We start from the raw sequence: 12046 nt of genomic DNA, 5'->3' as shown, positions 1-12046 counted from the left end.
ACAGCCACGTGGGATCTTAACTCACTGAGTGAAGCCAGGGATTGAACCCCAACCTCATGGTTCCTAGTCAGATTCGCTTCTGCCGCACCACACAGGAACTCCTATTTATAAAATTCTTTAATAATTTTCACGATATATTATATTATGTCTATGCATTGTGTGTGTGTGTGTGTGTGTCTAAGACAGTACACACACAATACAACACCTTTCTCCAGAAAGCCTTCTCTGCTCAAACTATATTCACACTCAATTACCCTTATGGTGAGAACAAACTCGTTGGCTGCTGGGAATGGATAAAAGGAACCAAGTGTGTAAGAAGAGAATGGAGTGAAAGAACATTTTACAATTTATCAAGATCTGCCATCTGTAAACTAATAAAAAGAATAAACAGGATCATAATGTTGTTCTGTTCTATTTGCTTTTTTACCGTCTATGTTGTTTTCCCCTTTGTCCAATTGTTTTCCATTTTCTACTTTGTTACCTTAGCCTTCAAAGTCACTGTTTCCGAAGTGCTTTAGCTTGGAAAATGTACATTTTCAACACCCACATTAATCTCTGCTACTTTATTTCTCCTTTGTAGTCTTTTTTTTTTCTCCTTTGTATTGTCTAGAATGCCATCATGTCAAAACTCTCCCCATTATTTATAATTCCATGAACATAAGGGTGGAGATGAAGGACAATAAATATTAGGTTTAATTCAAATTTCCTTAATTACCTCTAGACTATGGGGACATAAAATATTCTTTTGGAGAACATGGCACACGTATATTTCTTTATAGAATACATGCAGGAAAAAAAAAAAAAAAAGGAAGGTATGCATCTAAGGGCCCAGAGGAGATCAGCAGTCTCTGACTCCTCCTGTCATTTTTTGAAACACCCAATGGTGTATGCCTTGTCTACTTGTCTGAAAGGCGTTGTACAAGTGTTTTTTGTTTAAATGCAAAACACATTAATCTATTAACAACCAACATGCTAATGGAAATTATCCATGCTTATCCAGGGGCCGGCTCAGGGGAAAAGAGATAAGTGCCTTAGAAGGCAAAGGACCTGGGAGTTGGACTCAAAAGGAAAGAAGATGAACACTTGGGAGGAGCTGAGGACAAACTGCCTGGTCCTTTTGAAAATCTTGCCAACCACAAGTGCTCCGACTATTCCAGTGTCTAAAACCTTGCCATTATTCCCTGACTACTCAATATTTAACTCTTACATGATGCGACAATTTCATTTCTGTACATTAGATTTGAGAGCACAGGTAGGTTGCCCTGTTCAATATCCTCCCAGGTATACTTTTTCTCCAACACCATTGAAAGCCTTTTGTTTATTCTGTGCTCAGATATATTAAGCAAATTTGCTACATGGAAATGTGATATAAAAAACTTGTTAAAAATACTTGTGTTTTCCTTTTGGATTTTACCATAGTTTGACTTCTGTTTTGAAAAGACTTTTCTCTTTCTGAGTTCCGTTATCATCTCAGTAGCACAACTGTCAATTCTGTTGCTTCACTCAATAACTTTCACAGTGACTTTAATTTCACTGACATGTTGGTTACTTGTATTCTTCTCACTATATTCTGTGGGGTTTCTTTTGTTTTTGTTTTTTTACCCTTTGACCAACAGCTCCCCAATCCTCCCTCCCCACACCAGGCCCTAGTAATCACCATTCTACTCTGTTTCTGTGAATTCAGCTTTTTAAGATTCCTCATCACATGTAAGTGATATCATACAGTATTTTTCTCTGTGTTATTTCATTTTAGCACAGTGCCCTCAATATACATCCATGTTGTTGCAAATAGTAGCAGTCCTTCTTTCTCATGGCTGAATAATATTCCATTTCATATATATACCACTTTATCCATTTATTCATTTGGTTGACTGATATTTAGGTTGTTTCCATTTCTTATACATAATATCGTGTGAATAATGCTGCAATAAATATTTTCCATGTTTATTTTCCTCTCTAAACCCCTTTTTTTATAACCTTTCATAAGAGGTTCAAAGTCCTTTACCCCTGCTTCCTCACACTTTTCCAAGCAAATTAAATAAAAAGAAATCACAGGAATGAGTCCAAAAAAGAGGAAGCCCCTGACAACCAGACACAGAGGGCTAAAATTGAGCACATGATACAGAGAAAAGCAGAGTGGATTATAGAATGGTTGTCAGGGGCTTCCTCTTTTTTTGCACTCATTCCTATGATTTATTTAATTTTTCTTGCCCTTTTGCTTTTTTTTCCCCCAAATCCACTTAATCCCCCACATTCCAAATGATTTTATTCTCCCATAAACTGCTGAATTTGTTCAATTCACTTCTACATTAGCAAAGTATATCCCTTATACCTAAGACCTTCGAACTCATTTGCCACACACTAAACTTTCCTTTAAACATGCATATATCACTGGTTTTGATACTTAAGGATACACGGAGTAAGTGCTTTTTAAACATGGTTAGTCCGAAAAGAACTGGCAAAAATCCACAACTATAAAGTGTACAATTGAAAAAACAATTCAAAAACAGCCATCTATGTTCACCAAACCCTGCTCATTCAATTACAGCTAACATGTGAAAGACCTACAGTGGAAGCTATAATAGTGATAGGGATTTGAGCAGCTTGACTATGTGAATAACACGAAGCCTTGCTTATTTATACAAATTCAACAGGTATTGAATTTTTATTATATACCCGAGCATGATGCTACACGATAAGAAAAATTATATACCTGAGATGTGTTTTTTCTTACAGAAATTAACAATTTAATAGCTTTATCTTTGGACTTCTCACATGACTGTGCTTTCTCTGATATTAGAGATAATATTTAGGAGTATTACCTAAATCAGGGATTATCTGCGCTACAAAATTCTTGTTCTGGCTACCGTATTACACAATTTCACAGGCCTTATTGATTATTTCTTCTAAATATTTCCCATCTATTCGGTTCTAATTATTCCACTATTATTACTTTAGATTGGTACTTCTTTAATAATTAATAATTATAGCAGCCTTCTTAACTGGTCTGCCTCCCATTTTCTACTCTCTCTGTCCCTATATCTCTTTTGTCTCTTTCTCCATCCGTCTATTTATTGTCTATCGTTTGTCATGCTCTTGACCAAACTCTGGTGATTCCATGATGATACCAGGGTTGTGCCTACCTTAAGGAACTGACAGCCTGGTCTGCATGACTATTGTTAAATTAAACCTTGTATTTTCCTTTCTTAAAAAAAACCTTTAACATATTCCAATGACTTTTAGGATAAGGTTCAAATTTATCAGGGCTTGCAAGACCTTTCACATTTTGGCACGATGTATTATTATTATTTGGAGGGAAAGGCAGGAGCCATGGATGATGGCTGTCCCGCAATATGCAGGGTAGTTCTACATAACAAAGAATTACATAACAAGAAATCTCGCACGACATTCGTTTGCCAACATGGTGTTCAAAACTTCATCAGATCCCAGAGCCTAACCCTGTTTTTCATTATGTACAAAGCTTTGATTTTATTTAAATTTTTGGAATAGTTTTAATATGAACTGATTTTGATTCTAATTTTAACAAAGATATGAAACTAGCCCAACTGCTAGAATTCTCCTTTATTTTCAACCTTCAGCAACCAGAACAGGAAAATGTATAACATTGTGAGGGAAGCCTGGGGTACCATTCTCTGTTGCTCTCTCAACAACTGGCTGGGGTGTCTGTGTGGTGTGTGTGTGTGTTTTAGTCTAGGATAGGATGTAGCCCAATATTAGCAGTTAGAGGATGAGAAAGAGAATAGTTGGAGTTTTCATCGTGCTCTTTTGTCCCCCATTTTCTTGGTATAATTAACACCTGCTCCATATCTCTGTTCAGAACTCTAGTCTCAATACCCTCAAGAGCAAATGTTGGGCAATAAAACACTTCTTACCTTCTGAGGAGCTAAGAAAAATAGGTGGAGACAGTTTGACCTCAGGCAGTTGTATCTCCACCCCTCATTCTCCAAATTCTTGGGAGAAAGATACTCGATTTTAGCCACACAATAGAATTATCTATGGAAATTTAAGAAATAGTGTTTGGGCCTCACCCTTAAGAATTTCAGATTTTTTTTTTTTTTTTTGGTCTTTTTTGTCTTTTTAGTGTGGCATATGGAAGTTCTCAGGCTAGGGGTCAAATCAGAGTTGCAGCTGCCAGCCTATACCACAGCCACAGCAACACCAGATCTGAGCCATGTCTGCAACCTACACCACAGCTCACAGCAACACTGGATCCTTAACCCACTGAGAGAGGCCAGGTATCAAACCCACATCCTCTTGGGTTCATTACTGCTCAGCCACAACAGGAACTCCAAGAGCTTTAGATTTTATTGGTGCAGGGTGTGGTCGGGTGATTGTGATGTGGTTTTCTATATAGTTTAGCATAAATGAATTATAAACTATGGAGTATTTCCCTCTAATGCTGATTCTGCCATGGGTGGTGAAAGGTGAAGCACTGACCTGAGATGTTTTGGGGTTAAGGAGTGATTTTTTTTCTATTTCTTGGAGCCCTTTATCTTAGAAGTCATCAAACCCCTCAGCTGACCCTCTGACTCATTGAGCTGACACATTAGGAAATACACATTACGTGACAGCATGGCTGATACTTCTAAAACAGTGGTTCTCAAATTTCGCTGCATGTTGGAGTCACCTGGAGATGTTAAAAAGAAAAAAAAAATACAGATACCTGGCTCCCACTACTGGACATGCTGTTTTAATTGCTATGAAGTGGGACCTGGCTTTGGGAATTTTAAAAGTTCTACTGGCAGGAAAGCTTGGAAACTAGTCTTTATGAAGTTCGAAGAACAATATAAGAGGATATTTGAGGAGGACGGCCATTACAAAACAAATTTCTGGATTACAGATATCCATAGAAGCAGATTGTGAATTTAAAATTAGAGAAGATGGTTGAGAGATAAAAGACAAAACAAATGAATAAATAAAAATGTGTGGGTAGCCAAATTCATACCATACACATACATAAAAATTTCCTGAGCAAAACACTAACAAAGATTCTAAAATCAGGCTGATATCAGATGTTTCAACAAATATACATAAGAAGATAATGAAGGAGTACTTTACAAATACAGAAGGAAATTAACTTAAAATATAGGATTTTCAAGCCAAACTCTCTTCAAATATGCCAGGATTAAAAAAAAAAAAAAAAAAAAACCTCAGGCATTGAAATCCACAAGAGAATTGTCATGCAATGACTCACAGAGACAACAGTTTTAGATAAAGTAGGATGAGAGAAAAATTTAAGACATGCTATAAAAGATATCTCATTTAAAGTTGATTGAATGGCTTGGTGAAGTTTGTTCTTATTGTAATCATTTGTTTAAGACCAAATAAAATGAGGACATACAGCCACAATAATCCAGAATTAAAATTCTAGAAAAAAGTACATGATGTGGAGGAGAATTAATGAATTTAAATATTTGCTGGAGTTCCTGTCATGGCTCAGTGGTTAACGAACCTGACTAGCATCTATGAGGACTTGGGTTCAATCCCTGGCCTCGCTCAGTGGGTTAAGGATCCAGCATTGCCATGACCTGTGGTGTAGGTTGCAGATTTGGCTCAGATCCTGCGTTGTTGTGGCTCTAGCGTAGACCGGCAGCTACAGCTCTGATATGACCCCTAGCCTGGGAACCTCCATATGCCATGGGTGTGGCCCTAAAAGATAAAAAAAAAAAAAATTTAAGTGTTTGCTAATTTCTTGTCTTAATAGTTCCCAGACAAGGGGTAGAAAGAATTAGGGCTGAAGCTCGTGGCCTATACACCATAGCCAGAGCAATACCGATTCCAAGAGGCAACTGTGACCTAAGCTGCAGCTTGGGCCAACGTTGAATCCTTAAGCCACTGAGCGAGGGCAGGGATCAAACCTGTATCCTCAAGGATACTTGTCGGATTCTTAAACCACAGTGGGAACTCCTAGTTTGTTTATTTGTTTTAAGATAGGAAGCATTAAAAGGAAACAGTAAACAAAAATAAAGTTGGTGAAATATATACAACTACATGAAGAATAATGATGAATGTAAATAGATGAGTCATTACTTCAAACTCCAATTTAAAAATTAAACAGAAAAAATCCACCTATATATACATATATATGTATGTATGTACGTACCTAGTTTAAAAGGCACGTTGACTGTAGCACATTGAAAGAACAAGAGAAACAAGATTTACCCTTCAGTCTGAAACAACTAAAAATCTGGACACATGTAGGAAAAAACAGTTTTCAAGACATTGGCTACAAGAGTTCCCATTGTGGCTCAGTGGGTTAAGAACCCCACATAGTGTCTGTGAGGATGTAGGTTCAATCCCTGCCCTCGCTCAGTGGGTTAAGGATCCTGAGTTGCCACAAGCTGCGGCTTAGGTTGTGGCTTGGATCTGGTGTTGCTGTGGCTGTGGTGTAGGTCGGCAGTTGCAGCTCTGATTGGTCCCCTAGCCTGGGAACTCCCATATGCTGTGGGTGTGGCCGTAAAAAGTGGGGGAAAAAAAGGCTTTGGCTACAAATAATAAAGGACAGTGATCTCTGGCAGATACAAAACAAATGAGGTGAGTCCTCTGTGCCAGCCTTGAGAGAATGTCCAGATCACACAGAGAGCAAACTCAGCGGGAGATCAGTGGACTTCCTGATTTGAGGAAGTTGAGCTAAGACTCCAAGAAGAATGTAGTTAAGGTTCACTTGGCAGCTAGAGTACCAAAGAGGAGATAGCCCCCCAAAATACAATTTTGGACATCTGCAGCAACTACAGAAAATCACCTTCTTATAGTTAGCAAAGTACTGATCAGTGCATGCATTTGTGAAAACTACCTCAATAGCAATTGAGGGGGAAAAGAATACCCAAAATGTAAAGGAAAGAGGACTAGCACTCACATACGATGTGATTGTACTTATCAATCGCACTGGAAAAACTATACAATTCACAGGGCTCTAGGTAGTAGGGTCTAGTCTTGGCACTGAGAACATTTATTTATGTATAAATTTTTATTTATTTAGTTATTCATTTATATTTTTTAGGGCCGCACCTGCAGCATATGGAAGTTCCCAGGCTGGGTGTTGAATCAGAGCTACAGCTGTCAGCCTACACCACAGCCATAGCAAGGGGGATCCGAGTCACATCTGTAACCTGCACCACAGCTCATGGCAATGCTGGATCCCCAACTCACTGATGGAAGGCAGGGATCGAACCTGAATCTTCATAGATACTAGTCAGATTCGTTTCCACTACACTACAAAGGGAATTCCAAGCACTGGGAATATTTAACTAAACTACACATGACTCTAGGATAAAAATCTTAAAAGCAGGACTCCAAAGGATCAAACCATTTTACATCAGAAAAAGCTCAAAATACTTTTAGAATTCAAAATAGCAAGAACCTAACAAGGCGAAATACATATTGCCTGATGTCTAATAAAATCTTTCTAGACATAAAAAGAGTGGGAAAAAAACCCAAGCGATCACAAAAAGAAAAATCAGTCAATCAAAATTAATCTATAAGAGCTGACAAAAATGTTATAATTCGCACACAATGACATTAAAATACTTATAATTCTATTCTATATTTAAAGTAGCTACAGGAAAGATTGAGCATGTTAGTAAGAAAATTGTAGGACACAACAGAGAAAGAAATAGAATTTCTAAGGATGAAAACTATGATGTCAGGGATGAAAAATATACTAAACAATATTAATAGGAGACTAAGCACTATAGTAAAATAAAAGATTATTGAATTTACAGATACAGCAATAGAAATTATCCAAAATGAAACAAGCAGATAAAAGACGTGAAAATAAATGTTGTGTCATTTAGCTCTGGGACGATTTCAAATGGGCTAATGTCTATGTATTTGGAGTCTCTAAAGGGAGAGAGGCAGAAAAAATATTTGAAGAAATAATAGCCAAAATTTTTCCAAATTTGATGAAAGCTATAAACCTACACATCAAAAAAAATTGTTTGAGGGAACACAGTTTAGTCCATAATATTTCCAACCTATATATTTTACATTTATTCTGTCATCTGTTAGTAAGAATAGATTTCTCACTAATTTTATTATAGAAAAGCACAAGAAAATTATTGATACAATTTTGAGTTGTTTTTCACAGTTTGATACTCTCCTGAGAGAATAGTTGTACAACTTCTCTATAGACTCTTGTTTTATAAAGTTGGTTTGCTTATCTCTTCTCATTTCATCCTTTATTTCCCCAAACCAATAATGGAGTATATTTCAAGTTTTAAGTACCAATGCCTAATATGTGCCTTGACAGGTGGTAGTCCATTGGGAAATGAGATGTGCTTTCTGATGATATATCTCTGTCTCTCTATGCTGTAAAGAAAGGAATTATTTTTATTCCACATTTATAAACACAGGTCCTTTGTGAGGGTATCACATATCCCCCTTTTCTCCTCCCTTATGAAGGCTTTTGTGATTTGTCTTGGCATCATCCTTATTTCAATTAAGGCAATGTCCCTCCTTTTTATCATGTAAGTAAAATTGTCTTATTATGGTACTAGCTTTCTATTGCTGCTGTACAAATTACCACAAACCCAGTGTCTTGAAACAGCAAAAATTTCTTATCTTATGGTTCTACAAGTTAGACGTCTGACACGGTTCTCACTGGGCTAAAATCAAGTTTTTGACAGGACAGTGTTATTTTCTGGAAGTGGTAGGGGTGAATCACTTGATTACTTCTTGCAGCCTCCAAAGGCTTGCCAGCATTCCTTCACTCCTCTATGTTCACAGCTAGCACAGGTGAGTCCTATCCTTCTCACATCACATTACTCTGACCTTGTTAATGTCTCCAGATCTCTTCTGACTTTGACCTTCTCTTCTTTTTTTAGTGGCCCTCAGGTTATCTGGATAATCGCCCTATTAGCAAAATCTGTATTCCATTTTCCTTCCTTCCTTCTTTCCTCCCTTTCTTCCTTTTTAGAGCTACACCTGTGGCACATGGAAGTTCCCAGGCTAGGGGTCAAATTGGAGGTGCATCTGCCAGCCTACACCATAGCCACATCAACGCCAGATCTGAGACACATCTGCGACCTACACTGCAGCTTGTAGCAATGCCAGATCCTTAACCCACTGTGTAAAGCCAGGGATTGAACCTGCATCCTCATGGATACTAGTTGGGTTCTTAACCCACTGAGCCACAATGGGAACTCCTCCATCTTTATTTTGTTTTGTCACATAACTTAATATATATTCACGTGTTTCAGGGGATATGTGGAATCTTGGAATGGGATGGAGACATAATTCTGCCTACTACAGAATTTTTTTGTAAAACCAGATTTTGTTTTATCATCCCTGCCAATTTCCCCTTTCATTTTCTTATAGTTATACAAAATGAGTTCATCTCACTCTGCTTATCAAAATCATATCTTATTCATTTCACACAGGTGTAAGCACCTGACAATTTCAATATGTCTTCTGATGTACTTGTGCCCAAGTCCTTACACACTGAAATACAAATTCCTTTCTTTTATGACTCTCTAATTTTATTGTTAGAACATCCTTTCTTCTTTCTTCTCTTTTTGAAATTGTGTGTATTAGTGGGTTACATTATCTATAATTTTATTTCAGGATCATAAAAAAGAGTGTAACAAAATAATTACAATTTAAAGAGTGTTGGATATCATAAGACTGAGACTCACTGTATTAGAAATAGGAAGTTGATTCCTTGGACAATAAACTGAAACTTCTTTGAGGCTAACTGAATTGCTCTATCCAAAAAAAAAAAAAAAAAAAATCATACAAACACCACCCACTACCAACATCCACCTCTAAATACTTTGGATATGCAGGCACATCTAAAAAGTCACTGTTTGTGGAAATATTGAGCTTGCTATGTCACTTACTATAGTTTTATAAAGAACTTCTTCTTGCAGACTTGTGACTAGAGTATGAAACAGAGCTTGTGTAATATACTTTGTTAAAGGCTTTGCAAAGAAATAGCAGAAGATTAAGCAAATTAACTAGACAATTCACCAAAAATGGGCTAGTTTTAAAAATTTTCAAAGTAAAAATTAAAAATGTTTCTAATTTTATGTAAGCTACCAAAAATAATGTGCACACATTTTTAAAGTTAATACCATATTAATCTTTTTGATATTTTTAATTTCACTTATATGGTTTATACTAGAATTCATTACCAAAAGATTCCTTACTTACTTTTATGGGGATAATTTCCATACAAATACATATCAAAGTAGAAAGTTTTAGGTTTTTCTTACATTCTCTACACTTTCTTTTTTTTGGTCTTTTTTCTTTTTCTTTTTTTTCTTTCTTTCTTTTTTTTTTTTTTGTCTTTTTAGGGCCACACTCACTGCATATGGAAGTTCCCAGGCTAGGGAACAAATCAGAGCTGCGGCTGCTGGCCTATGCTACAGGCATAGCAACTTGGGATCCAAGCCACATCTGCGAACTACACCACAGATCATGGCAACACTGGATGCTTAATCCACTGAGAGAGACCAGGGATCAAACCCTTGTCCTCTTGGATCCTAGTTGGGTTCGTTACCGCTGAGCCACAGCAGGAACTCCAAATTCTCTATATTTTCCAGTTGGGTGAATCTTATCTCTAAAGTTACAAGTCAAACGTGAGATTCCAACAGATTTCTTTAGCTTCCTTCATAAAGACAATAGATTGACTCAATATTCTGCTTTAGGTTTTTTCTCCCAACTTTTTCTTTGGCTATGTAGTGATGGGCAGTGATGGTAGGATGGCATTGAGCATAAAGTTCTGAAATCCTATCCGTCTCATAATTGCTTCACAGTTGGTTCCTTCTAGGGGGCAAGTTACAGATAGAAGACACCAGAGGATCCAGAAGGAGTTGAATAGAAATAATTCATGAAAATCCTATCCCTTGAATGTCTTAAGGAAGACGTATCCTTACCAATTACTTTCCTGTAGAGGCATGTGTGCACCTTTTAATCAAACTGTGGTTGAGTAGATGGAGGTGTTTTTGCTTCCAAGAAACTGCCAATGAACAACTCAACTTGCCTCTGTCTGCTGTGAGTGCGTATACAATTCCCAGTGAGTACCTGGTTGGATATATTCATTCTTATATCTACCTGTCCCTCTTTCTAGTCCAGGCAAAAACTGATAACTGTTTTGACTTCTTTTTTGTTAGACATGGTGTTTTTTACTCATAATATTTCACTTAGCTAACAACGTCTCCATATGGTTATAATTATCATTTTACAAAGGAAAGAAACTGAAAGATATTTAGGGAGGTAATTAGCTCTCAAGATTATGCTGTAAATAAATAGCGAAACCAATAAATTAGCTATGGTTATTTAACCCCAAATTGCACAATTCATTCAACAGAATATCTGAGTATTTAATATATGTCAAGTGGAGAGCTAGGTGTTGTGAATGCAATGATCCATAAAACAGAGAAGGCACTTGTCCAGTGGGAATGCAAATTCTACTGAAGGAAAGAGATGCAAGCACAGAAATAGGTTAAGCAGTTAAGATTTGTAAAAAAATCAATGAAGAAAACACATAAGAAACCCAACAGGGAAGAAAGGTGTCTCTGAGTAGGGACTAGTTAAGCTAAATCTTTAGGATGGGACAGAGAAAAAATATAGGGAAAAACACAGCCTCCTAGGTTTGCACACAAGCCAATATAGAGGATGGATTGCATGTGGTTTGAGGAAGAGTGGTAAAGTCATATAGGTAACACATTTTGGGGCATAAAACTTGGCAACATCCATCCACATTTTAAGTACATTTTAAATTTGCTTGGATGCAGCACTTTTCTTGTAGACTCAAAAATATTCTTGCATATTGACACAAGCTGCTCAAAAATCAAGTAAATCTTTCTCTTTCTTTAGGGAAAGGAGGATATTGTTGTTGCTGGTTTTTTCTTTTCTTTTTGTGTCCTCTGGGCTGTAAGTTATAATGCCGCATTTTGGATTTTTCTCTACTCTGCAGGCAGTCACTGATAGAGATCTTTCCTGGAATAGTAATAGGAAAATAATGTACAACAAAACTGACACACCACATGCTGGGCTGTATTGCAGGTGCAATCATAACTTTTAA

Source organism: Sus scrofa, chromosome 1, assembly GCF_000003025.6.
Source record: "Sus scrofa isolate TJ Tabasco breed Duroc chromosome 1, Sscrofa11.1, whole genome shotgun sequence".
Taxonomy (NCBI): domain Eukaryota; kingdom Metazoa; phylum Chordata; class Mammalia; order Artiodactyla; family Suidae; genus Sus; species Sus scrofa.
Note: the sequence above shows the minus strand (reverse complement) of the source record.